This window comes from Muntiacus reevesi, chromosome 19 (genome assembly GCF_963930625.1).
Source record: "Muntiacus reevesi chromosome 19, mMunRee1.1, whole genome shotgun sequence".
Classification (NCBI taxonomy): Eukaryota; Metazoa; Chordata; class Mammalia; order Artiodactyla; family Cervidae; genus Muntiacus; species Muntiacus reevesi.
Genome location: NC_089267.1, coordinates 28,936,515 through 28,960,327, shown reverse-complemented (window position 1 = coordinate 28,960,327; position 23,813 = coordinate 28,936,515).

Sequence of the window (23,813 nt, the reverse complement as noted above, 5' to 3'; positions counted from 1 at the left end):
GGAAAAAACTTCTGTACAACAAAAGAAAGGATCAGCCAAAATGAAAGGAATCTAGGAAATGAGAGAAAATACTTGTAAACCATCTATCTGATAAAGGTCTTATCTCCAAACTATAGAAGCAACTCATAAAACTCAAATAGGCTGGATTAAGGGAATGGCATGGTATTGGTCAAAGGGTAAAAACTTTCAGTTATAAGACACGTAAGTTCTGGAAATATGTACAGCACAGCGACCATAGTTAGTATTGTATTGTAAATTTGCTGAGAGGGTAAATCTTAAAAGTTCTCACCACATACACACATACATACATATAACTGTGTAAGGTAATGAATGCAATATGTTCAATAAACAATTATGGTAGGCAATTTCAAATAAAATCATACACCTTAAACTTATCTTATACCTTAAACTTACACAGTATTATATGTCAATTATATCTCAATAAACAAGAGAAAAAGAAATGCAGGTGCCTGAGAAAGATTAACTGATTAAGTATTTAATTGAGATGTTAATAAACCTTTTAAAATTAAAAGAAGGTAGTATAATTGCAAAGAACCTTAGTTCTTTTCATTAGTATGGAACACTTTATCCTAGTCCTTAAATAATTTGAATCTGGCAGGTAAGGAATGTCTCTTGCATCCAATTCTACAGTGATTGAGTGACTTTCAACAAACCCTGACAAAAACTCAAGGAGATCAGGAATCAGCACTCTATGTTCTGGGGAAATAGATTGAAAAGGACTTCAGATAGTTAGATATTTTTAGGAGAAAATTTTGTGAACCCCAGTTCTTGCATTTCCCATACTTGGAAAAGCACTGAATCCAATAACCAAAGACAGGGACTGGGGAACAAGATGGCGGAGGAGTACATCTCCCGCCATGGATACATCAGGAATACACCTTCAGACACAGAAGTGCGTGCAGAGCAGAGTGGACAGGAATAGCTGACCAGCAGAAAAGAATACATAGAACCACACAAAACTTGGTAGGATGAAGGAACTAGGGGGAAAAACAGGAGTGATAGTAGGACTGGGCCCACTCTTGATGGGTTGGGGAACTGAAGCAGGGGTCTGATCCTCACATCTGGGCAATTGTCTGAGTCAGAAGAGAAACATTTAAGGCTGTGAGTGAAACAGCTGATCTGTGGCAGCTTAAATGGAAAAGAGAATCAGACAGTCCTTGCCGCAGTCATACATACCCCGGACAGGAACGCGGGCCGCCTGGAAGGTGCAGCGGCAGGGAGTTGGAGTTTAGGGATTGTGGAGCAATCCCAGGGTGAGGGCTGCTGCTGACTGCGGAGAGATGGGGGATATGAGGGAGGAGATTGTGGTGGGAAATGCCTGTGGAGGAAAGCCAGGCAGCCATGGAAGCAAGGCGATACTGCTGAGTCACGTGTAGGGGGTGATTGGCAGATGAACAGTAGAGAGGCTGGCCCATCAAATGCCTGATGCACTGAGCTACAGAGTAGGACCCCACTCAGGGTGCCCCTTTAAGTGCCTGACACCCCAACCTACAGAGTAGGACCCCAGCCAGGGGGGCCCCTCTATGTGCTTGACTTATGGAAAAACAGAGAAGGACCCCAGGCAAGGGAGCCCTCTAAGTGCCTGAGTGGGCAGAGCTCTGGAGAAAGACTGGCCAAAGAGGCCTTCTGATCGCCTGCTACAAGAGGCTCAGAAAAAGGCTAGGATAGGGCCATAACTCCTGCGGTGGAGACCGTCTGTGTTCCGGCACACTGGGCGCCACCAGGGACCCTGCAAGCCAAGCAGCTGGGCCACCTTCACGCTCAGCTCTCACTGGGACAGAGCTGTCATGGGCCAAAAAAAAAAAAAAAAAAAAAAGTCTCGTGTCTATGCGCGCAGGGTCACTTCAGTCCTGTCCGACTCTTCCCGACCCTGTAGACTGTGGTCTGCCAGGCTTCTCTGTTAGGGAGGGTGGGATCTTCAGGCAAGAATATACAGCATATTGGCCGATACTTATTGCCATTCCCTTCTAGAGCACTATATTTCCTGCTGCCCTAGCCGCCCACTCCCCTGAGTACCTGGTGCTGCCAGAACCCCTGCGACCCAAGCAGCTGCATCACCTCCACACCTGGCCCTCATGGGGGCAAACCCAAGTCCTCCAGGGCAGCCTCAGGAGCAAACCCCAGCGGATGACCCACATGTAGAGGTGGAAATAAAACCACAATTGAAACTCCGGGGCAGTGTGGCTAAGGAAGAAGACCCAAAACCTTCCCATCAGCTATACAAGCTGCAGATTAAATCCACAAGATCTACTAGGTACTGTGTCTACGGAATATATAAAAGGCCAAAGAGAGCTCCCACAAAAGAAAACTCTCTAGTTCTGATAGTTGTGGACATTGGAGCCCAGAACACATAGGAGTAGGAGCAGATTAGAATCTTAGCTGTCCCCACGGCAGGTCCAGAGGTCAGCACAGTGCTGGAGGGCATCCTAGGGAGGTGAGGTGGACTGTGACTCCCAGCGAGGGAAAGGGCTCTGACAGCAGGACTCAAGGAAAACATTTATTATTCTTATTTTTTGACTTGTTCTGTAGATTCTTTTGGATTTTTTTTCTTTTTTCCCCCTTTCTGTTGTATTTCTCGATTTTATTGGCACTATGAAATCCAATTAAGCTTCTGAGCTTTTTTTTTTTTTTCCCCCAGTCACATTTTTTATTGTAAACCTCTGCCTCTACATTAGGCTTCTGCAGTTCCGTGGAGTTTTCCTCTTTTTTTTTTCTTTTTTCTTTTCTCTCTCTTTTTTTAATTTTAATTTTTTAAACCTATTATTTTTTGTACATTTATTCCTTTGCTTTTTCTACTGTTCTCTTCCCCTTGCAGTTAATCTTTAATGTATATAAATCTTATCTACCTCTATTTAACTTTACATATCTATTCTTTCTTCTCTTTCTCTCCTGTCCTCTCAACACATTTGTTAGTTTTATTTTCATTGCTTTATTCCCCAGTTTTGTTTTCCAGTTTGTGTTTTAGTTAGTTTTTTTTTTCCTGGTAGATATAATTCTTGGTTTCCTTTGTTCACCAGATTTATCTATTCTTTATTTTTGTTGGACTGTTTTGATTTTGCTTATGGGTGCATATGTATATGTGTATATTCAGTCACACTTTTTATTGTTGTTATAAAACTATGCCTCTAAGTTGAACTTTTGCAGTTCTGTGGAGCTTTCCTTTAATTTTCTTTTTTTTCTTTCTTCTTACATTTTTTCTTTTCTCTTTTTTATAATTCTTATTTTTAATTTTTTAAAACCTATTATATTTTTTCTACATTTATTACTTTGTTTGCTTTTCCTACTGTTCTTTTCCCCATGCAGTTAATCTTTAGTGTATATAAATCTTCTTCATTTACCTCTATTTAACTTTGCATATCCTTTCTCTTTTCTTTCTTCCCTTTCCTCTCAACATATTTGGTAGTTTTGTTTTCACTGCTTTATTCCCCTTTTGGCACCTTGCTTTAGTTTTGTTTTCCAGACTGTGCTTTAGTTAGTTTTGTTCTTAACTGGTAAATATAATTTTTTATTTCCTTAGTTCACTGGGTCAATCTACTGTACTTTGTCTTTATTGGACTGTTTTTACTTTGCTCATGGGTGTATATGTATATGTGTACATTCCATTATTTTAATTATAATTTGCCTGATATTGTAAGTGCCATTTGCCTGGGGTTCATCTTTGGTTTGTTGTTTTTTGGATATTTGTTTTAATCTCACTTAATGCCATAACAAACCACTTGAATAATCTTCATTTCTGGCTGGAGATCAAGCCCTGAGCCCTTGGAGTGGGAGCACTGACTCCAAGACCCTAGACTACCAGAGAACTAACCCTAGGGGGTATCAAGTAGTGAGAACTCACACTTGAATACAAACCCCTTAAATACAAGACCTGGCATCACCCAACCTTCAGTAGCACTCTGTGCAGGACGCTTCATCTAAACACCAAGCAATATAAAAATACAAACCAAATCATCAGCAGACAGAATTACCACCTCACTCAGCCTTGCCCGTCAGAAGAAAAACAAACAAAACTCAGCACAAATCGCACCCTATATGACGCTTACACAAACCTCTGGACCAACCTTAGGAAGGCAGAAACCAAAAGGAAGAAAGAATTCAACCTTCTTCAAGGAAAGAATCCAGCTTTCCTTGAAGCCTGGGAAAAGGAGACCTCAAACACAATAAGTTAAAAAAATAATAATGAAAATGCAAAGAAATGCTACACAAATGAAGGAACAAACTAGAAACACAGAAGTCCAAATAAATGAAGAAGAAATAGGCAAAATACCTGAAAAAGAATTTAGAATAAGGATAGTAAAGATGATAAAAAAAACTTGAATGTAAATTGGAGAAAATGCAAGAACCAACAAAGACCTACAAGAATTAAAGAATAAACACACAGAGACAAACAACACAATTACTGAAATTAAAAAATACTCTAGAAGGAATCAATAGCAGAATATCTGAAGCAGGCGAATGAATCAGTGAGCTGGAAGATAAAATGGTGGAAATAACTTCTAAAGAGCAGAATAAAATAAAAAGAGTGAAAAGAACTGATGATAGTCTCAGAGACCTCTGGGACAATATCAAACACACCAACATTAGAATTATAGGGGTTCCAGAAGAAGAAAAGAAAAAGAAAGGGTATGAGAAAATTTTTGAAGAGATTATAGTTGAAAATTTCCCCAACATGGAAAAGGAAATAGTCAATCAAGTTCAAGAGGCACAAAGAATCCTATACAGGATAAACCCGAGGAGAAACATGCCAAGACACATACTAATCAAACTAACAAAGACTAAAAACAAAGAATGAATATCAAAAGCAGCAAGGGAGAAGCAACAAGTAACATATGAGGGAAACCCCATATGCTTAACAGCTGATCTTTCAGCAGAAACTCTGCAGGCCAGAAGGGAATGGCAGGATATACATAAAGTACTGAAAGGGAAGAATCTGCAACCAAGATTACTATACCTGGCAAGGATCTCATTCAAAACTGATGGAGAAATAAAAAGCTTTTCAGACAAGCAAAAGTTAAGAGAATTCAGTATCACCAAACCAGACTTACAACAATAGTTAAAGGGACTTATATAATCAAGAATACAATAGAAGAAAAAAGATCTACAAAATCAACCCCAAACAATTAAGAAAATGGCAATAGGAGCATATATATCAATAATTACTTCAAATGTAAATGGATTAACTGTTCCAACCAAAAGAAACAGACTGGCGGAATGGATATAAAAACAAGACTGATATGTATGCTGTCTACAAGAAATGCAATTCAGACCTAAAGGCACGTTTAGACTGAAAGTGAGAGGATGGAAAAATATATTCCATGCAAATGGGAAGCAAAAGAAAGCTGGAGTAGCAATCCTCATATCAGACAAAATAGACCTTAAAATAAAGAAGATTACAAGAGATAAGGTAGGATACTACATAATGATCAAGGGATCAATCCAAGAGAAAGACATAACAATTGTAAACATCTATGCATCCAACATAGGAACGTCTCAATACATCAGACAAACAGTAACAGACATAAAAGGAGAAATTGACAGCAACAGAATAATAGTAGGAAACTTTAAAACTCCACTCACATCAATGGACAGATCATCAAAGCCGAAAACTAAGAAGGAAACACAAATTTTAAATGATACATTAGATGAGATGGATCTCATTGAAATCTTCTGTACATTCCATCCAAATGCAAAAGAATACACCTTCATCTCAACTGCACACAGAACATTCTCCAGGATAGACCACATGTTGGGTCACAAATCAAACCTCAGTAAATTTAAGAAAAATTGAAATTGTATTAAGCATCTTTTCTGACAACAATCTTATAAGACCAAATATCAATTATAAGGAAAAAAAAAAGAATAGAAACACAAACACATGGAGATTAGACAGTGTGTTCCTAAATAACCAAGAGGATACTGAAAATCATTTTTCAGTTCAGTTCAGTTCAGTCGCTCAGTAGTGTCTGGCTATTTGTGACCCCAGGGATTACAGCGTGCAGGCTTCCCTGTCCATCACCAGCTACCAGAGTTTACTCAAACTCACATCCACTGAGTCAGTGATGCCATTCAACCATCTTGTCGTCTGTCGTCCCCATCTATTCTCGCCTTCAGTCTTTTCCAAAAAGTCAGTTCTTCGCATCAGGTGGCCAAAGTATTGAAGTTTCAGCATCAGTCCTTCCAGTGAATATTCAGGACTATTTCCTTTAGGAAGGACTGGTTCGATCTTCCTGCAGTCAAAGGGACTCTCAAGAGTCTTCTGCAACAATACAATTCAAAGCATCAATTCTTCAGAACTCAGCTTGCTTTACGCTCCAACTCTCACAGCTATGCATGACCACTGGAAAAACCATAGCTTTGACTAGGTGGACTTTTGTTGGCAAAATAATGGCTCTGCTTTTTAATATGCTGTCTAGGTAGGTCATAACGTTTCTTCCAAGGAATAAACGTCTTTTAATTTCATGGCTGCGGTCACCATCTGCAGTGATTTTGGAGCCCAGAAAATAAAGTCTGACACTATTTCCCATGAAGTGATGGGACTGGATGCCATGATCTTAGTTTTCTGAATGTTGAGCTTTAAGCCAACTTTGTCACTCTCCTCTTTCACTTTCATCAAGAGGCTCTTTAGTTCTTCTTCACTTTCTGCCGTAAGGGTGGTGTCATCTGTGTATCTGAGGTTATTGATATTTCTCCCGGCAATCTTGATTCCAGCTTGTGCTTCATCCACCCCAGTGTTTCTCGTAATGTACTCTGCATATAAGTTAAATAAGCAGGGTGACAACATACAACCTTGACATACTCCTTTTCCTATTTGGAACCAGTCTGTTGTTGCATGTCCAGTTCTAACTGTTGCTTCCTGACCTGCATACAGGTTTCTCAAGAGGCAGGTCAAGTGGTCTGGTATTTCCATCTCTTTAATAATTTTCCACAGCTTGCTGTGATCCACACAGTCAAAGACTTTGGCATAGTCAATAAGGCAGATATAGATATTTTTCTGGAACTCTCTTGCTTTTTCCATAATCCAACAGATGTTGGCAATTTGATCTCTGGTTCCTCCGCCTTCTCTAAAACCAGCTTGAACATCTGGAAGTTCACAGTCACGTACTATTGAAGCCTGGCTTGGAGAATTCTGAGCATATGAGATGAGAGCAATTGTGCAGTAGTTTGAGCATTCTTTGGCATTGCCTTTCTTTGGGATTGGAATAAAAACTGATCTTTTCCAGTCCTGTGGCCACTGCTGAGTTTTTTAAATTTCCTGGCATATTGAATGTAGCACTTTCACAGCATCATCTTTTACTATTTGAAATAACTCAACTGGAATTCCATTACCTCCACTAACTTTGTTCATAGTGATGCATCATAAGGCCCACTTGACTTCACAATCCAGGATGTCTGGCTCTAGGTGAGTGGTCATACCATCGTGATTATCTTGGTTGTGAAGATCTTTTTTTGTATAGTTCTGTATATTCTTGTCACCTCTTCTCAATATTTTCTGTTTCTGTTAGGTCCATACCATTTCTGTTCTTTACTGAGCCCATCTTTGCGTGAAACATTCCCTTTGTACCTCTAATTTTCTTGAAGAGATCTCTAGTCTTTCCCATTCTATTGTTTTCCTCTATTTCTTTGCACTGATCAGTAGGGAAGTCTTTCTTATATCTTCTTGCTATTCTTTGGAACTCTGCATTCAAATGGTCATATCTTTCCTTTTTCTCCTTTGCCTTTCACTTCTCTTCTTTTCAGAGCTATTTGGAAGCCCTCATCAGATAGCCATTCTGCTTTTTTGCATTTCTTTTTCTTGGGGATAGTCTTGATCCCTGTTTCCTGTACTATGTCATGAACCTCCATCCGTAGTTCATCAGGCACTCTATCACATCTAATCCCTTGAATATATTTCTCACTCCCACTATATAATCATAAAGGATTTGATTGAGGTCATACCTGAATGTTCTAGTGGTTTCCCCTACTTTCTTCAATTTAAGTCTGAATTTGGCAATAAGGTGTTCATGACCTGAGCCAGAGTCAGCTCCTGGACTTCTTTTTGCTGACTGTATATAGCTTCTCCATCTTTGGCTGCAAAGAATATAATTAATCTGGTTTCAGAATTGACCATCTAGTGATGTCCATGTGTAAAGTCTTCTCTTGGGTTTCTGGAAGAGGGTGTTTGCTATGACCAGTGCATTCTCTTGGCAAAACTCTATTAGCCTTTGCCCTGTTTCATTATGTACTCCAAGGCCAAATTTGCCTGCTACTCCAGGTGTTTCTTGACTTTCTACTTTTGCATTCCAGTCCCCTATAATGAAAGAGACATCTTTTTTTGGTGTTAGTCTAGAAGATCTTGTAGGTCTTCATAGAACCATTAAACTTCACCTTCCTCAGCATTACTGCTTGGGGCATAGACTTGGATTACTGTGGTACTGAATGATTTGCCTTGGAAACGAATTGAGATCATTCTGTCGTTTTTGAGATTGCATCCAAGTATGGCGTTTTGGACTCTTGTTGACTATGATGGCTACTCCATTTCTTCTAAGGGATTCTTCCCCATAGTAGTAGATATAATGGTCATCTTAGTTAAATCCACCCATTGCAGTCCATTTTCATTTGCTGATTCCTAAAATGTCGATGTTCACTCTTGCCATCTCCTATTTGACCACTTCCATTTGCCTTGATTCATGGACTTATCATTCTAGGTTCTTATGCAATATTGGAAAAAATCAAAATGGAAATCAGAAAATTTCTAGATATACCCATTTGAATGCAGAGTTCCAAAGAATAGCAAGAAGATATAAGAAAGCCTTCCCCACTGATCTTGAGGTAAAACTAAAAGCTGGTCTTTGAGAAGATAAACAAAGTTGACAAACCTTTAGCCAGATTCATCAAGAAAAAGAGAGAAAAGAATCAAATCAACAAAATTAGAATAAAAAAGGAGAGGTTACAACAGACAATGCAGAAATACAAAGGATTATAAGAGACTAGTACAACTATATGGCAATATAATACATAACCTGGAAGAAATGGACAGATTCTTAGAAAAGTTCAATCTTCCAAGCCTGAAACAGGAAGAAATAGAAATTATGAACAACCCAATCACAAGCACTGAATTTGAAGCTGTGATTTTAAAAAAAAATCTCCCAAAAATCAAAAGTCCAGGAGCAGATGGCTTCACAGGAGAATTCTATCAAACATTTACAGAAGATCTAAGGCCTATCCTTCTAAAACTTTTTCAAAAAATTGCTGAGGAAGGAGCACTTCCAAACTCATTCTATGAGGCCACCATCACTCTGACAGTCTTCAAATATTGGCATATAATGAACCTACCTCCACATAGTAAAGGCCATATATGACAAGCCCACAGCAAACATTATTCTCAATGGTGTAAAACTGAAAGCATCACCCCTAAGATCAGAAATAAGACAAGAGTGTCCACTTTCACCACTATTATTCAATGTAGTTCTGGAAGTCCTAGATACAGCAATCGGAGAAGAAAAGGAAATAAATGGAATCCAGATCAGAAAAGAAGTAAGCTTTCACTGTTTGTAGATGACATGATACTGTACATAGAAAACCCTATAGATAGTATCAGAAAATTACTAAAGCTAATCAATTAATTTAACAAAGTTGCAGAATACAAAATTAATATGCAGAAATCACTTACATTTCTATATACTAGCAATGAAAAATCAGAGAAATTAAGGAAGTAATCCCATTCACCACTGCAACAAAAAGAATTAAATATCTAGGAACAAACTTACCTAAGGAGACAAAAGAACTGTACACAGAAAATTATAAGACACTAATGAAAGAAATCAAAGTTGACATAAATAGATGGAGAGATATTCCATGTTCCTGAGTAGGAAGAATCAATATTGTGAAAATGACTATACTACCAAATGCAATCTACAGATTCAATATGATCCCTATCAAATTACCAATGGCATTTTTCACAGAATTAGAACAAAAAATTTCACAGTTCATGTAGAAACACAAAAGACCCCAAATAACCAAAGTCTATAGAAAGAAAATTGAAGCTGGAAGAATAAACCTTCCTGACTTCAGATTATACTACAGAAGTACAGTCATCAAGACAGTATGGTACTGAGACAAAAACAGAAATATAGACCACTGGAACAAGATAGAAACCCCAGAAATAAACCTATGCAACTATGGGCACCTTTTTTTGACAAAGGGGGAAAGAATGTACAATGGGACAAAGACAGCCTCTTCAAAAAATGGTCCTGGGAAAACTGGACAGTTACATGTAAAAGAATGAAATTAGAAATCTTCCTAGCACCATACACAAAGATAAACTCAAAATGGATTAAAGATCTAAATGTAAAACCAGAAACTATAAAACTCTTAAAGGAAAACATAGGCAGAACACTTGATGACATAAATCAAAACAAGATCCTCTATGATCTACCTCCTAGAGTAATGGAAATAAAAACAAAAGTAAACAAGTGGAACCTGATGAAACTTAAAAGCTTTTGCACAGCAAAGGAAACTATAATCAAGGTGAGAAGAACCCCCAGAATGGGAGAAAATAATAGCAAATAAAACAACTGACAAAGGATTAACTTCCAAAATATTATAAGCAGCTCATAAAACTTAATACCAGAAAAAACAAACAGCCCAATTAAAACAGTGGGAAAAAGACCTAAACAGACATTTCTCTGAAGAAGATGTACAGATGACTAACAGACACATCTTTTCAGATGCTCAACATTGCTCATTATTAGAGAAATGCAAATCAGAACTAAAATGAAATATCACCTCACATTGCTCAGAATGGCCATCATCAAAAGGTCTACAAACAATAAATGCTGGAGTGGGTGTGGAGAAAATGGAATACTCTTGCACTGTTGGTGGGGATGTAAATTGATACAGATACTATGGAAGACAATATGGAGATTCCTTAAAAATCTAGAAATAAAAGCACCATATGACCCAGCAATCCCACTCCTAGGCACATACCTTGAGGAAACCAAAATTGAAAGACACCTGTATCCCATTGTTCATTGCAGCACTATTTACAATAGCTATAGCATGGAAGCAGCCTATATGTCCATAGACAAATGAATGGATAAAGAAGTTGTGGTACATATGTGCAGTGGAATATTACTCAGCCACAAAAAGGAACGATTTTGAGTCAGTTCTAATGAGGTGGATGAACCTGGAACCTATTCCAGAGTGAAGGAAGTCAGAAAGAGAAAGGTAAACATCGTATTCTAATGCAAAAAATGGAATCTAGAAAAATGGTGCTGAAGAATTTACTTACAGAGCAACAATGGAGAAACAAACATAGAGAATAGACTTATGGACATGGGGAGAGGGGAAGAGAGGGTGAAATGTGTGGAAAGAATAACATGGAAACTTACATTACCATATGTAAAATAGCAAACTGGAATTTGCTGTATGTCTCAGGAAACTCAAATAGGGACTCTGTATCAACTTAAAGAGCTGGGATGGGGAGGGAGATGAGATGGAGGTTCAAAAGGGAGTGGATATTTGTATGCCTACAGTGAATTCATATTGAAGTTTGACAGAAAAAAAAACAAAACTCTGTAAAGCAATTATCCTTCCATAAAAATAAATTAATTGGAAAGAAAAAAAAAAAAATAACCAAGATAACCATCCTTGTGTCTACCAATTATCTTTTACCAAGATCTGTGCTTCATTGCATGTACTCCACTTTGCCAAAATCAAATGAATACTGACCTCCCCGTTCACAGGGCTTTCCTGGTGGCTCAAAAGTGAAGAATCTGCTTGCCAATGCAGGAGATGTGGGTTTGATCCCTGGGTCGGTAAGATGCCCTGAGAAGAAAATGGCAACCCTCTCCAGTATTCTTGCCTGGGAAATCCCATGGACAAGAGGAGCCTGGTGGCCACAGTCCACGGGTTCAGAGAGTCTGACATGACTAATTGACTGACACTTTCACTTTACCCAAAGTAACTGATTTCCATTTCTACTTCTACACAGAGAAAACCGAAACATGGATAACAGAGAACAGTTTGCAAACTGTCTAAGTGCTTGAACATACACTAGTCTCATTTACTAAAGATTTACCTTAGTTATTTAAAATGTTCTCAATTCTCACTTACAGAAAAAATTTTTTTAGTCCACAACTTTTAAAGTATTAGAGATTTGTTTTTCTTATTTCCTGGGGAAAAATACTTAAATAAATGCTTAATTACTTTTTAAATTAATCAGAATAGATATCTTTTAATTTAAGGGACCTTATAATCCTAAGGTTAAATGTTCCCAGCATCAGGGTCTTTTCAAATGAGTCAGCTCTTCACATCAGGTGGCCAAAGTATTAGAGTTTCAGCTTCAACATCAGTCCTTCCAATGAATATTCAGGACTGATTTCCTGTAGGATTGACTGGTTGGATGTCCTTGCAGTTCAAAGGACTCTCGAGAGGCTTCTTCAATACCACAGTTCAAAAGCATCAATTCTTCCGTGTTCAGCTTTCTTTATAGTCCAACTCTCACATCCATACATGACTACTGAAAAAAACCATAACTTTGACTAGACAGGCGTTTGTCAGCATAGTAATGTCTCTGCTTCTTAATATGCTGCCTAGGTTGGTCATAGCTTTTCTTCCAAGAAGCAGGCATCTTTTAATTTCATGACTGTAGTCACCATCTGCAGTGATTTTGAAGCCCCCAAAATAAAGTCTGTGACTGTTACCATTGTTTCCCCATCTATCTGCCAAGAAGTGGTGGGACTGGATGCCATGATCTTAATTTTCTGAATGTTGGGTTTTAAGCCAACTTTTTCACTCTCCGCTTTCACTTTCATCAAGGAACTCTTTAGTTCTTCTTCACTTTCTGCCATAAGGGTGGTGTCTTCTGCTTATCTGAGGTTATTTATATTTATCCTGGCAATCTTGATTCCAGCTTGTGCTTCATCCAGCCTGGCATTTCTCATGATGTACTCTGCATATAAATAAAATAAGCAGGGTGACAATATACAGCCTTGACGTACTCCTTTCCTAATTTGGAACCAGTCCTTTGTTCCGTGTCTGGTTCTAACTGTTGCTTCCTGACCTGCATACAGATTTCTCAGGAGGCAGGCAAGGTGGTCTGGCATTCCCATCTCTTTAAGAATATACTCATGTTAATAGTAATCTTATACTCAGTTCTTAGTCTTTCACACTGAGATTCCATTTGCTTTCATGCTGTTGGGATTTCTGCCATGAAAAGCTGGCAGATCCTTCAAATCTTTGTTGTATAAGCTATCTGCTTCCAGATAAATTCTGAAACAGGAGTATAAAGAGATTTATCTCAGAAAAGCTAAAATTTATCTGATGGCAATGAGGGTTGATGAACCATTCCAAGAAAAATAAGCATCCTCTGTTAGACAATGACACATGTAAAGTCCTTAAGAGTCTTCGTTTCTGACTAATAAGGACCTACTGCACAATGCAGAGAACTCTACTCAATACTCTCTAATGGCCTGTATGAGAAGAGAATCCAAAAAAGAGTGGATATATGTATTTGGATAGCAGGTTCACCTTGTTGTACACCTGAAACTAACACAACGCTGTAAATAAATTATACCCCAATAACAAATTTTAAAAAAGAATTACATCACATTTTATTCTTGTAACTGATGGTACAGTTCCAGGCACATAACACATTCTCAATTTAAAAAAAAGTATTTTATTGATTCTTTTGAAAAATATTTTTTGTTGCTGCAAAGATTTTCTTTCAAGTACTTATAAGTATGGGAATATAGACAAGTTTCTACTTTCAAAAATTTTCCTGACACATTAGATTTCAACTACCAAATTTATGTGTGTTTAATTGAAGGTTCTGTTTAGTGAGAATTGTTCTAATGCATGCTTCATTACCACTGCCCTTTTTTGAACAAAAGATACCTGCCAGAGCTGTGTATTTATTTGGTGCTTCTAATCTACAAGCATTGCATTCATGTTCATGGCTTAACTTCATCTGTGTCTGCCCTTTACATACTTAAGATAAGGGATTACTTTAAAAATGTCAAGGAGGCTTTCTCATCTTTCTAATTTTTAGTCAGGTTTATTGAGCTTATGAATTTAAGACATTAGATCTATATTTTACTGTATTTTATACTCTCTAGGGCAGCAGAAGCTTTCAGAGTAATCAGTAAACTTTACACAATAAATGCCCTACATACAAACCTTCCAGTTGCAAACGTGTGTTTGCATGTCCAATCATGTTAGTTAGTTCACAGTTCACATGTCCGGCATATATTGTCACATGGATATATCCTCTATAAGTCATTGTGCGCTAAGTTGTATTTTACTGTACAGTACAGTATAGAGTACAGTAGTATGGTATTATTATTCCAAGCACAGGACCTGAATATAGAATGGTCCACAAAGGTTGCAGCAGCCATTCAAAATGCAATCTAGTACAATGTCATCTATGAAATGAAAATAAGAGCTACTACCCAGACATCACTGGATCTTTGTTTTTCAAAAAGATAGCTAGAATTGAATGCAGCAAGGAACCAGAACCTGTGCCATCAATGTCAAGCATTAGTGAAATTGAAGCTTACCCATCATCTACTATTGCTGATGATCCTTCAGTTCTACTATCTCCCACCTTCTCACCCTCCTCCAGTCAGTAACCCTTCTTGCCTGCTGACTTGATGCCATCTCCTATATGCCAACTATAGTACAGTTGGGAGATGGTTGAGCTTTGGACTTCCCAGGTGAAGCTAGTGGTAAGAACCTGCCTGCCAATGCAAGAGACATAAGAGACAAGGGTTTGATCCCTGGGTTGGGAAGATACCTGGAGGAGGGCATGGCAACCCACTCCAGTATTCTTGCCTGGGGCATTCCATGGACAGAGGAACCTTGTCGGCTACAGTCCACAGAATTGCACAGAGTAGGACAGGACTGAAGCGACTTAGCATGCATGTACTCTGTAAGATTAAAAATGTTTTCTCTATTTTTGTGCTTGCTTTTAATGTATTATTTGTGTAAAAAGTATTATAAACCCATTAGAGTACAGTACTTTATAGCCAAGTGTGCTAGTTGTGTACCTAGAGCTAACTTTGTTGGACTTACAAACAAATTGGACTTATGAACATGTTCTTGGAACAGAACTCACTCATGTAGGAGATTTACTGTAATTGCCATTGACTCCATATGTCTAAGTGCTAAACCCACTTTTTCTTCCAATGTTTAACTGTCCATCTCTCTTTAACCCTATGCCACTGTTGTTTATAACTAAAGCATTCATAGTACCACTGCCTTGGATTATTACTGTTTCATATTTTTTTCTCCAACAAAGATGTTGTCCATAAATTAATTAAATAGATTGATGTACCAAATCCAGAATCTTATTTTTAGAGTGCTTTTTAGAGTAATTAGTACTCATGGTACTAATTACTGTACCAGTCCTGGTCCCAGAAGAATGACTTACTCAAAGAGAAAAATAAATAGAATTTAATAAGGATATTATGTATAAATCTATGGGTAAACTTAAGAGAATTAACAAAGAAGGATAATATACCCAGCAACTAGGAACAATGTGAGTTATTATTCATAGGTCTAAATGGAGAAGAAAAGTTGGTAAATTGAACTTGAGGAAAGCTTAAATTTGGGAGAGGATGGCCAAAAAGAAGCTATGGCTACAGGTGGAAATTGACCACTAATTTAATCACAGACTGGTGGGAGACAACGAAGAAAAATAATTCCCTCCAAACTTTCTTCAACCCACAATCTCCTGCCAATACTTTGCATTATCTGAACCTAACTAGAAATCAAGAGAATAAGAATCCCAACTAGTACAGTAAAATAAATTATCCTCATAGAGCACAGAGAAGAACAAAGAAGGACAGAGAATGTTTCAGAAATGATAAATACAGAATAAACTGCCCACTCTATCAAATTTCATTGGCATAAAATAATGATGATGCTGTTTTTCTTTTAGTTTATAAGGATTGAAAACTGCTATATCCATTCAAATAAATCTAGGAATTTCTCTTGCTTCAGAGGGTAGTAACTCTACACCTCTATCATCTTTTTCTGTAACTTTATCTTGGTTGTGTTCATATGACTGGCCTTCTACCTTAGTTTCTACCTCTTACATTCCTCTGTTTAGAACTATGGCCTGTAAATCACTCTTCACCATATTCTGTCCATAAAGTGGAATCCATCACTGTTTCTATTTCTTCTTGATTCTTGATGTGGAGATTTTTTGTTTGTTTGAGTCCAGATAATTTATCCAAGATGGATTGAATATATTTACTTCTCTGTAACTCAAGATGAAAGGAAAAAAGGGAGGAGAGAAGGGAGTGAAAGCGAGAAGGGAAGAGTGAAGAAAGAAGGAAGGAAAGAAGAGAGGAAGAGGGAGGGAGGGAAGAAGAAAGAAAGAAGGAAATAAAGAAAAACTAAACATCTAAATTTGAATTCATCTTATCACATCATTCAGATCTGTTCTTCTATGCATTCTCCATCTGTGGGTAAGGCACTACTTTTGTCTTAGTTGCCAGCCCTGGGTATCTTTAAGTTAGCAGTTTTTTCTGTTACACACTTGAACAGAAAGTTTAGTGTCAATATCTTGTTCATTTGACCATCTAAATATTTATCAGTCAGTTGTTTCTCCTGATTCACTATTGTCAGCTAAATGTCTACCATTCTCAATTTGCAACTGCATCACTACCACAGACTCCTAACTCCTTCCAGAGTTCTATCTAAGTGAACTGTACAAAACACAAAAATTGGCATAAAAGTATCCTAAAAATCATCAAGTGGTTCTCCATGGCTATTCTCATATTGGCACACAACCTCCCTGATCTGGTCTTTGTGTATGAAGCTGACTGTCCTTCATATTACTTTCCTTCCATAAGTAACTAATGGTATAGTAGCATTTATGGTTCTTTGGATATCTCTCTCAATAGTGGATACTAGTCAATCATTCTTCTGAATTTGTCTACCTCCAAACTTACTTAAAGTGTCCATTCACTTCAGGAATGTTCTCTTACATTTTTTCCTGATGTGTTGGTCTGTGGTCCCATAGTTACTTTGCTTGCTTCTATCATACTGTATTATAAGTATCTGCTTTTTCCACTAGTATGAGATACTTGACTGTAAGGATGAATCTTATTTATGTTTTGATATTTATAGCTCCAGTGTCTACCAAAGTATCAAAAGAAATCTTGTAGATATCAAAAGAATATTTAGTGAATAATGAGTGAATGTTTTGTTGTTGTTATTTAGTCACTCAACCGTATCTGACTCTTTGCCACCCCATGGACTGCAGCACATCAGGCTTCTCTGTCCTTCACCATCTACCAGAGCTTGTTCAAACTCATGTCCATTGAGTTCATCATGCCATCCAACCATCTCATCCTCTGTTGTTGCCTTCTCCTCCCGCCTAAAATCTTTCCCAGCATCAGAGTCTTTTTCAATGAGTCAGTTCCTCACATCAGGGGGCTAAAGTATTGGAGTTTCAGCTTCAGCATCAGTCCTTCCAATGAATATTCAGGATTTATTTCCTTTAGGATTGACTAGTTTCGTCTCCTTGCTGTCCAAGGGACTCTCAAGACTCTTCTCCAGCACCACATTTGAAGGCATCAATTCTTCAGTGCTCAGCCTTTTTTATGGTCCAAGTCTCACGTTCATACATGATCACTGGAAAAACCATAGCTTTGACTGGATGGACCTTTGTCAGCAAGGTAGTGTCTCTGCTTTTTAATATGATGTCTTGATTTGCCATTGCTTTTCTCCCAACAAGCAAATTTTCTTTTCATGCCTGCAGTCACTGTCTACAGTGATTTTGGAGCCCAAGAAAATAAAGTGTCTCACTGTTTTCATTGTTTCCCCATCTATTTGCCATGAAATGATGAGACCAGATGACATGACCTTCTTTTTGGAATGTTGTTTTAAGCCAGTTTTTAAACTCTCCTCTTTCACCTTCATCAAGAGCCTCTTTAATTCCTCTTCTCTTTCTGCCATAAGGTTGGTGTCATCTGCCTATGTGAGGTCACTGATCTTTCTCCCAACAATCTTGATTTCAGCCTGTGCTTCATCCAGCCTGGTATTTCTCATGAGGTACTCTACATATAAATTAAATAACCTTGGTGACAATATACAGCTTTGACATATTCCTTTCACCAGTTTGGAACCAGTCCATTGTTCCATGTTGGCTTCTAATAGTCACTTCTTGACCTGCATACAGTTTCACAAGAGGCAGATATCATGGCCTGGTATTCCCATCTCTTGAAGAATTTTCCATAGTTTGCTGTGATCTACACAGGAAAAGGCTTTAGTATAGTCAATGAAACAGAAGTAGATGTTTTGCTGAAATACTTTTTATATGATCCAATGGATATTGGTAATTTGATCTCTGGTTGCTCTGCCTTTTCTAAATCCTGCTTGTGCATCTGGAAATGTTCAGTTTACATACTGTTGAAGCCTAGCTAGATGGCTTTTGAGCATTACTTTGCTAGCATGTGAAATTAGTGCAATTGTGTGGTAGTTTGAATATTCTTTGACATTGCCTTTCTTTGGAATTGTAATGAAAAGTGACATTTTCCAGTTCTGTGACCACTGCTGAGTTTTCCAAAAGTGCTGGTATATTGAGTGCAGCACTTTCACAACATCATCTTTTAGGATTTGAAATAGCTCAGCTGGGATTCCATCACCTCCACTAACTTTGTTCATTGTGATGCTTCTGAAGACCCACTTGACTTCACACTCCAGGATGTTTGGCTCCTGGTGAGTGATCACACCATCGTGGTTATCTGGGACATTAAGATCTTTTTTGCATAGTTCTTCTGTGTATTCTTTCACCTCTTCTATATATAGTCTGCTTCTGTTATGTCTATGCCATTTCTGTCCATATTGTGCACATCTCTGCATGAAATGTTCCCTTGGTATCTCTAATTTTCTTGAAGAGATCTCTAGTCTTTCCCATTCTATTGTTTTCCTCTATTTCTTTACATTGTTCACTTAAAAATACTCTTGTCTCTCATTGCTGTTCTCTAGAACTCTGCATTTAGATGGATTTATCTTTCCTTTTCTCCTTTACCTTTCTGTTTTCTCAGCTGTTTTTAAGGCCTGCTCAGACAACCATTTTGCTATTTTGCTTTCTTTTTCTTGGGAATGGTTTTGATCACCACCTCCTATAAAATATTATGTACCTCTCTCCATAGCTCATCAGACACTCTATCAGATCTGATCCTTTGAATCTATTTGTCACCTCCACTGTATAATCATAAGGGATTTGATTTAGGTCTTACTTGAATTACCTAGAGGTTTTCCCTATTTTCTTCAATTTAAGTCTTAATTTTGCTGTAAGATGTTCATGATCTGAGCCACAGTCAGCTCCTGGTCTTGTTTTTGCTGACTGAATAGAACTTCTCCATCTTCAGCTGCAAAGAATATATTCAATTTGGTTTCAGTATTGAACATCTGGTGATGCCCATGTGTAGAGTTGCTCTTGTGTTGTTGGAAGAAGCTGTTTGCTATGATCAGTGTGTGCTCTTGGCAAAACTCTGTTAGCCGTTGTCCTGCTTCATTGCGTACTCCAAGGCCAAACTTGCCTGTTACTCCAGGTATCTCTTGACTCCCTACTTTTGCATTCCAGTCCCCTATAGTGAAAAGGACTCTTCAGTATCACAGTAATACAAGTCTATGCTGCAACGACTAATGCCAAAGAAGCTGAAGTTGAACGGTTCTATGAAAAGCCTACAGGACCTAGAACTAACACCAAAAAAAGATGTCCTTTTTATCTTAGGGGACTGGAATGCAAAAGTAGGAAGTCAAAAGTGAATGTTTGATCTTTATCTAAAAGATGTATTCCTGCATAAGGATCACTCATTTGAATTTTTATACCTGAAGAGTCCTCAACATATGACAACATTCAACTCTGTGGAACTAAAAAGTAACAAATCCTTGTTTCTACTAATATAATGCTGGCCCCTGACTGTGACAATAATACTTTGCTAATTTCTTGTAATCAGGTAAATAACTCTTTATCTGTGTCCTGTCCTGATGCATTGACCTCCAGTTAAAGTACTTTATACTTTCCTTTCTCTAACTCTTAGGTGTTTCTCAATTTACCAATTATTGAATTATTACCAATACATGAATTTTATCATTTTCTAACATTCTTATTATCCAGACATATACAGAAAATCTCTTTTGGATTTACTTTCAGAGCCAAAAATAACAGCTTTATATAGTCTCAATGATTCCAATTATTTCTCCTAAAAAAACTAATTGTATTCCCCTCAAAATTACTAAAAATCATTTAGAAGCAAATATGCTAAATAAAGTGAACTACAAAATTGGATAAAACAGTTTTGACCAAGTACACAAAGTTTATAGAAAATGAAATCACTAATTTATTCATGAAGATACCACATAGACATCTACAAAGTATAGTAGAAAAATGAATAAGCATGTAAGATGCTAGCATCAAAAACACAAAGAATCACAATATAGCAATCTTTTTTTTTCAGTGTATTTTTATAATTTATACTGAAATTGAATATTTTTCAGTATATTTGTATAGTTTGATTTTAAGAATGAGAAAGAATTTGGTGGAAAAATATTGAAACAAACAAAGCATCTGCACCTCCTAAACTTGGACATAATTGAGCCCAGTCATCTGGTCACAATATGTTCTCATATATTCGTTTTCTTGGCCTGCCATAATGAAATACCACAGACTGAGTAGCATAAGCAATAAAATTTATTTTTTTCCCAGCTTTGGAAGCTAGGAGTTCCAGAGTGAGGTGCCAGTAGATTGTGTTTCTGGCTTGCAGACAGTCACCTTCTGCTAAGTCTTTACATGGCTTCTTCTCGTCTGCATATCAGAAAGAAATCACTAGTGTCCCTTCCTATAAGGACACCAGCTCTACTGAATTAGGGCCCCACCCTTACAACTTCATTTAACTATAATTATATCTTTAAAAGCTCTTATCTCAAAATACAGTCACATTGGGGGTTAGGATTTCAGCATAAGAATTTTGTGTGAGGTGGTATGCATAATTCAGTCCATAACATTTTCTCAGCAAATATCATACTCTAAAGCCAGATCTGATAAGTGTAGTATCAGAAAAGGAAGCAAGTGTACTTACATTTTTGAACTGTGATGTTGGAGAAGACTCTTGAGAGTCCCTTGGACTGCAAGGAGATCAAACCAGTCAATCCTAAACGAAATCAGTCCTGAATATTCATTGGAAGGACTGATGCTGAAGCTGAAACTCCAATAATTTGCCCACCTGAGGTGAAAACTGACTTATTGGAAAAGACCCTGATGCTGGGAAAGATAGAAGGTGGGAGGAGAAGGGGGTGACAGACGATGAGGTGGTTGGATGGCATCACCAACTCAATGGACATGAGTTTGAGTAAACTCCAGGAGTTGGTGATGGACAGGGAGGCCTGGTGTGCTGCAGTCCATGGGGTCGCAAATAGTTGGACACGACTGAGCGACTGAACTGAACAGACATGTAGGATGGAGGTGATGCCATAATGAGTCATGAGGGGTCACTGATTTCCATCTTCAAAACTTTAACTTATACACTCTGAAGCTGAAAACACAGCAGAACATATGAGATGGATTCTGAAAGGAGAAAGCAAGGTATCTTTTAACTCAATCACAAGGGTCTCCTGCATTGCAGGCAGATTCTTCACCAGCTGAGCTACCAAATAAGCCCATAAAATGCAGAACTAAAGCCCACTAAATATCTTTTCTCTGCTAACACACATTTCTCGGCATTATAAAAGGGAATTTTTGTTGTATATTTTCAGTCATAAAACCTGTCATGATTGACCTGTGATGAATATGCTTTGCAAGTTTATTATATAACTGATAGGGTTAATGTAAATATAAGTGAAACCAAGTGACTTTCAAAGATGGTGACAAGAGAAAGATCAGTCTCTATCATTTTGGAAATTCTTTAGTGTAAGCAAAAAGATCTGTAGCACTTGAATATGCATGAGTATTTTGAATATGCATGACTGTTATAATGAGAGAACTTTGCTGACCTCTAGTTCTAGGGTCACAAGAAAGTCAAAAGCAAGAACATTTTATTAAGAAAAACTTAAAGTAGTAATCTGAAAGTTAATAACTGAAAGTCATCTTTGTCTAAAACAATCATGGCACATTTTCTAGGAATGAAATTATTCTCCAGTTTGAAATAGATATTAAATCTTTCAAGTTCTCATAGTTATTTACTGCTTATATAAATAAATATTATTAAGTTTCTATATTTCTATTATTGTACACAAGATTGGATGATAGATAGACTTTTCAGAATCTGTTTGATAAGGCCTAACCTGAAAAACTCTACTGGCTTTCTTTCGAGGATTTATTCTTTATTACCGGATCACTTTTTCTGCTCCATCTCTAACTGGTGGCATGCTAGCGCTTGGCTATAGAAAATCTCTATATATTCTTCTACATATAAAATCTACATATATTCTTTCCTCAACATTTTATCTAGGTGTATTACATTAATAACCACCTATGTCCTGGTGAAGGAAATGGCAACCCCTTCCAGTATTTTTTGCCTGGGAAATTCCTCGGACAGAGGAGCCAGCTGGCTACACTCCACTGGTCACAAAAGAATCAGACACGACTTAGTAAGAAAGCAAAGCAATGTGTGTGTGTGTGTGTGTGTGTGAGTGTGTGTGTGTGTGTGGGGGGGTGTGTGGGTGTGTGTGTGTGTATGTGGGTGTGTGGGGGTGTGTGGGGGTGTGTGGGGGTGTGTGGGGGGGGAGGGTGTGGGTGTGTGTGTGTGTGGGTGTGTGTGTGGGTATGTGTGGGTGTGTGGGTGTGTGCACATGTGCATGTGTGCGCTTTCTACTCCTAACAGTTCACTCTAAGTGCTGAACTTTCCCATGAATTCAAAACATGTGCATCCAGTTCCTTACTTGATATACTGTTCATTGGTAGGCAAATATGATTTCAGACGTAACATGGAAAAAAGATAATTTTCATGAGTCTTCATCCATATCTACTTTTTACCTCACCGTACTATAAAATGTGGTCTTCTGGTTACTCTCAGTCACATCTAGGTAACAAATCTATTTACTTATTATCTATCTTTCCTACTCTAGGGTATGAGCACCTTGGCAGAAGGAATTGTACTTTTCATTTCAACACAGAATTTCCAGCCTGAAATGAGTGGGTGCACAATAAATATGAGTTAATAAATTAATGAAAGGAAGTCAAAGACAATGCATACTGTGTGTAACTTACATTAAAGAAACCAGTAGTCATAATCTAAAGATGCTGAAAATAAGGTACCATGAAAATCCTTTACAGCTAGCAAAGATATGCAACATATAAAAAATATTGTGGACAAGGAGAAGAATGTAGTGGTTGTAAACATAACCTCTAACCAGTCATTAAATACATAGAAGCTCTGGAGCACATGGGTTATGAATTTGCTGCCTCTGATGTGAGCCAGTCTTTTCAGTGTACTGTACTACTGAAAGCAAGAATAATGTATTTTAAAATGCTGAATGATTCTACCAGGCCATATAAAAATCCAAATAAATAACATATTTAGGAATTCTAATTAATTATACATTAACTACACATTACACACTATATTACATATACACTATTATATATTCGCATTATTATTAATCATAATTAATTACACATCTAATATATAAAAATTTTGCCAGCCAATCATGAGACTTTGAGGCTTATGTTGACCTGACATATTGAACATAAGCTTCAGTTATAGACCCATTTGGGAAAATAAATGTAACTGTGTTTATAGTCTGGGACTTAGAAAAGTGGAAATGAGATACTGCACTGAGAATTTTCACTTTAGAAT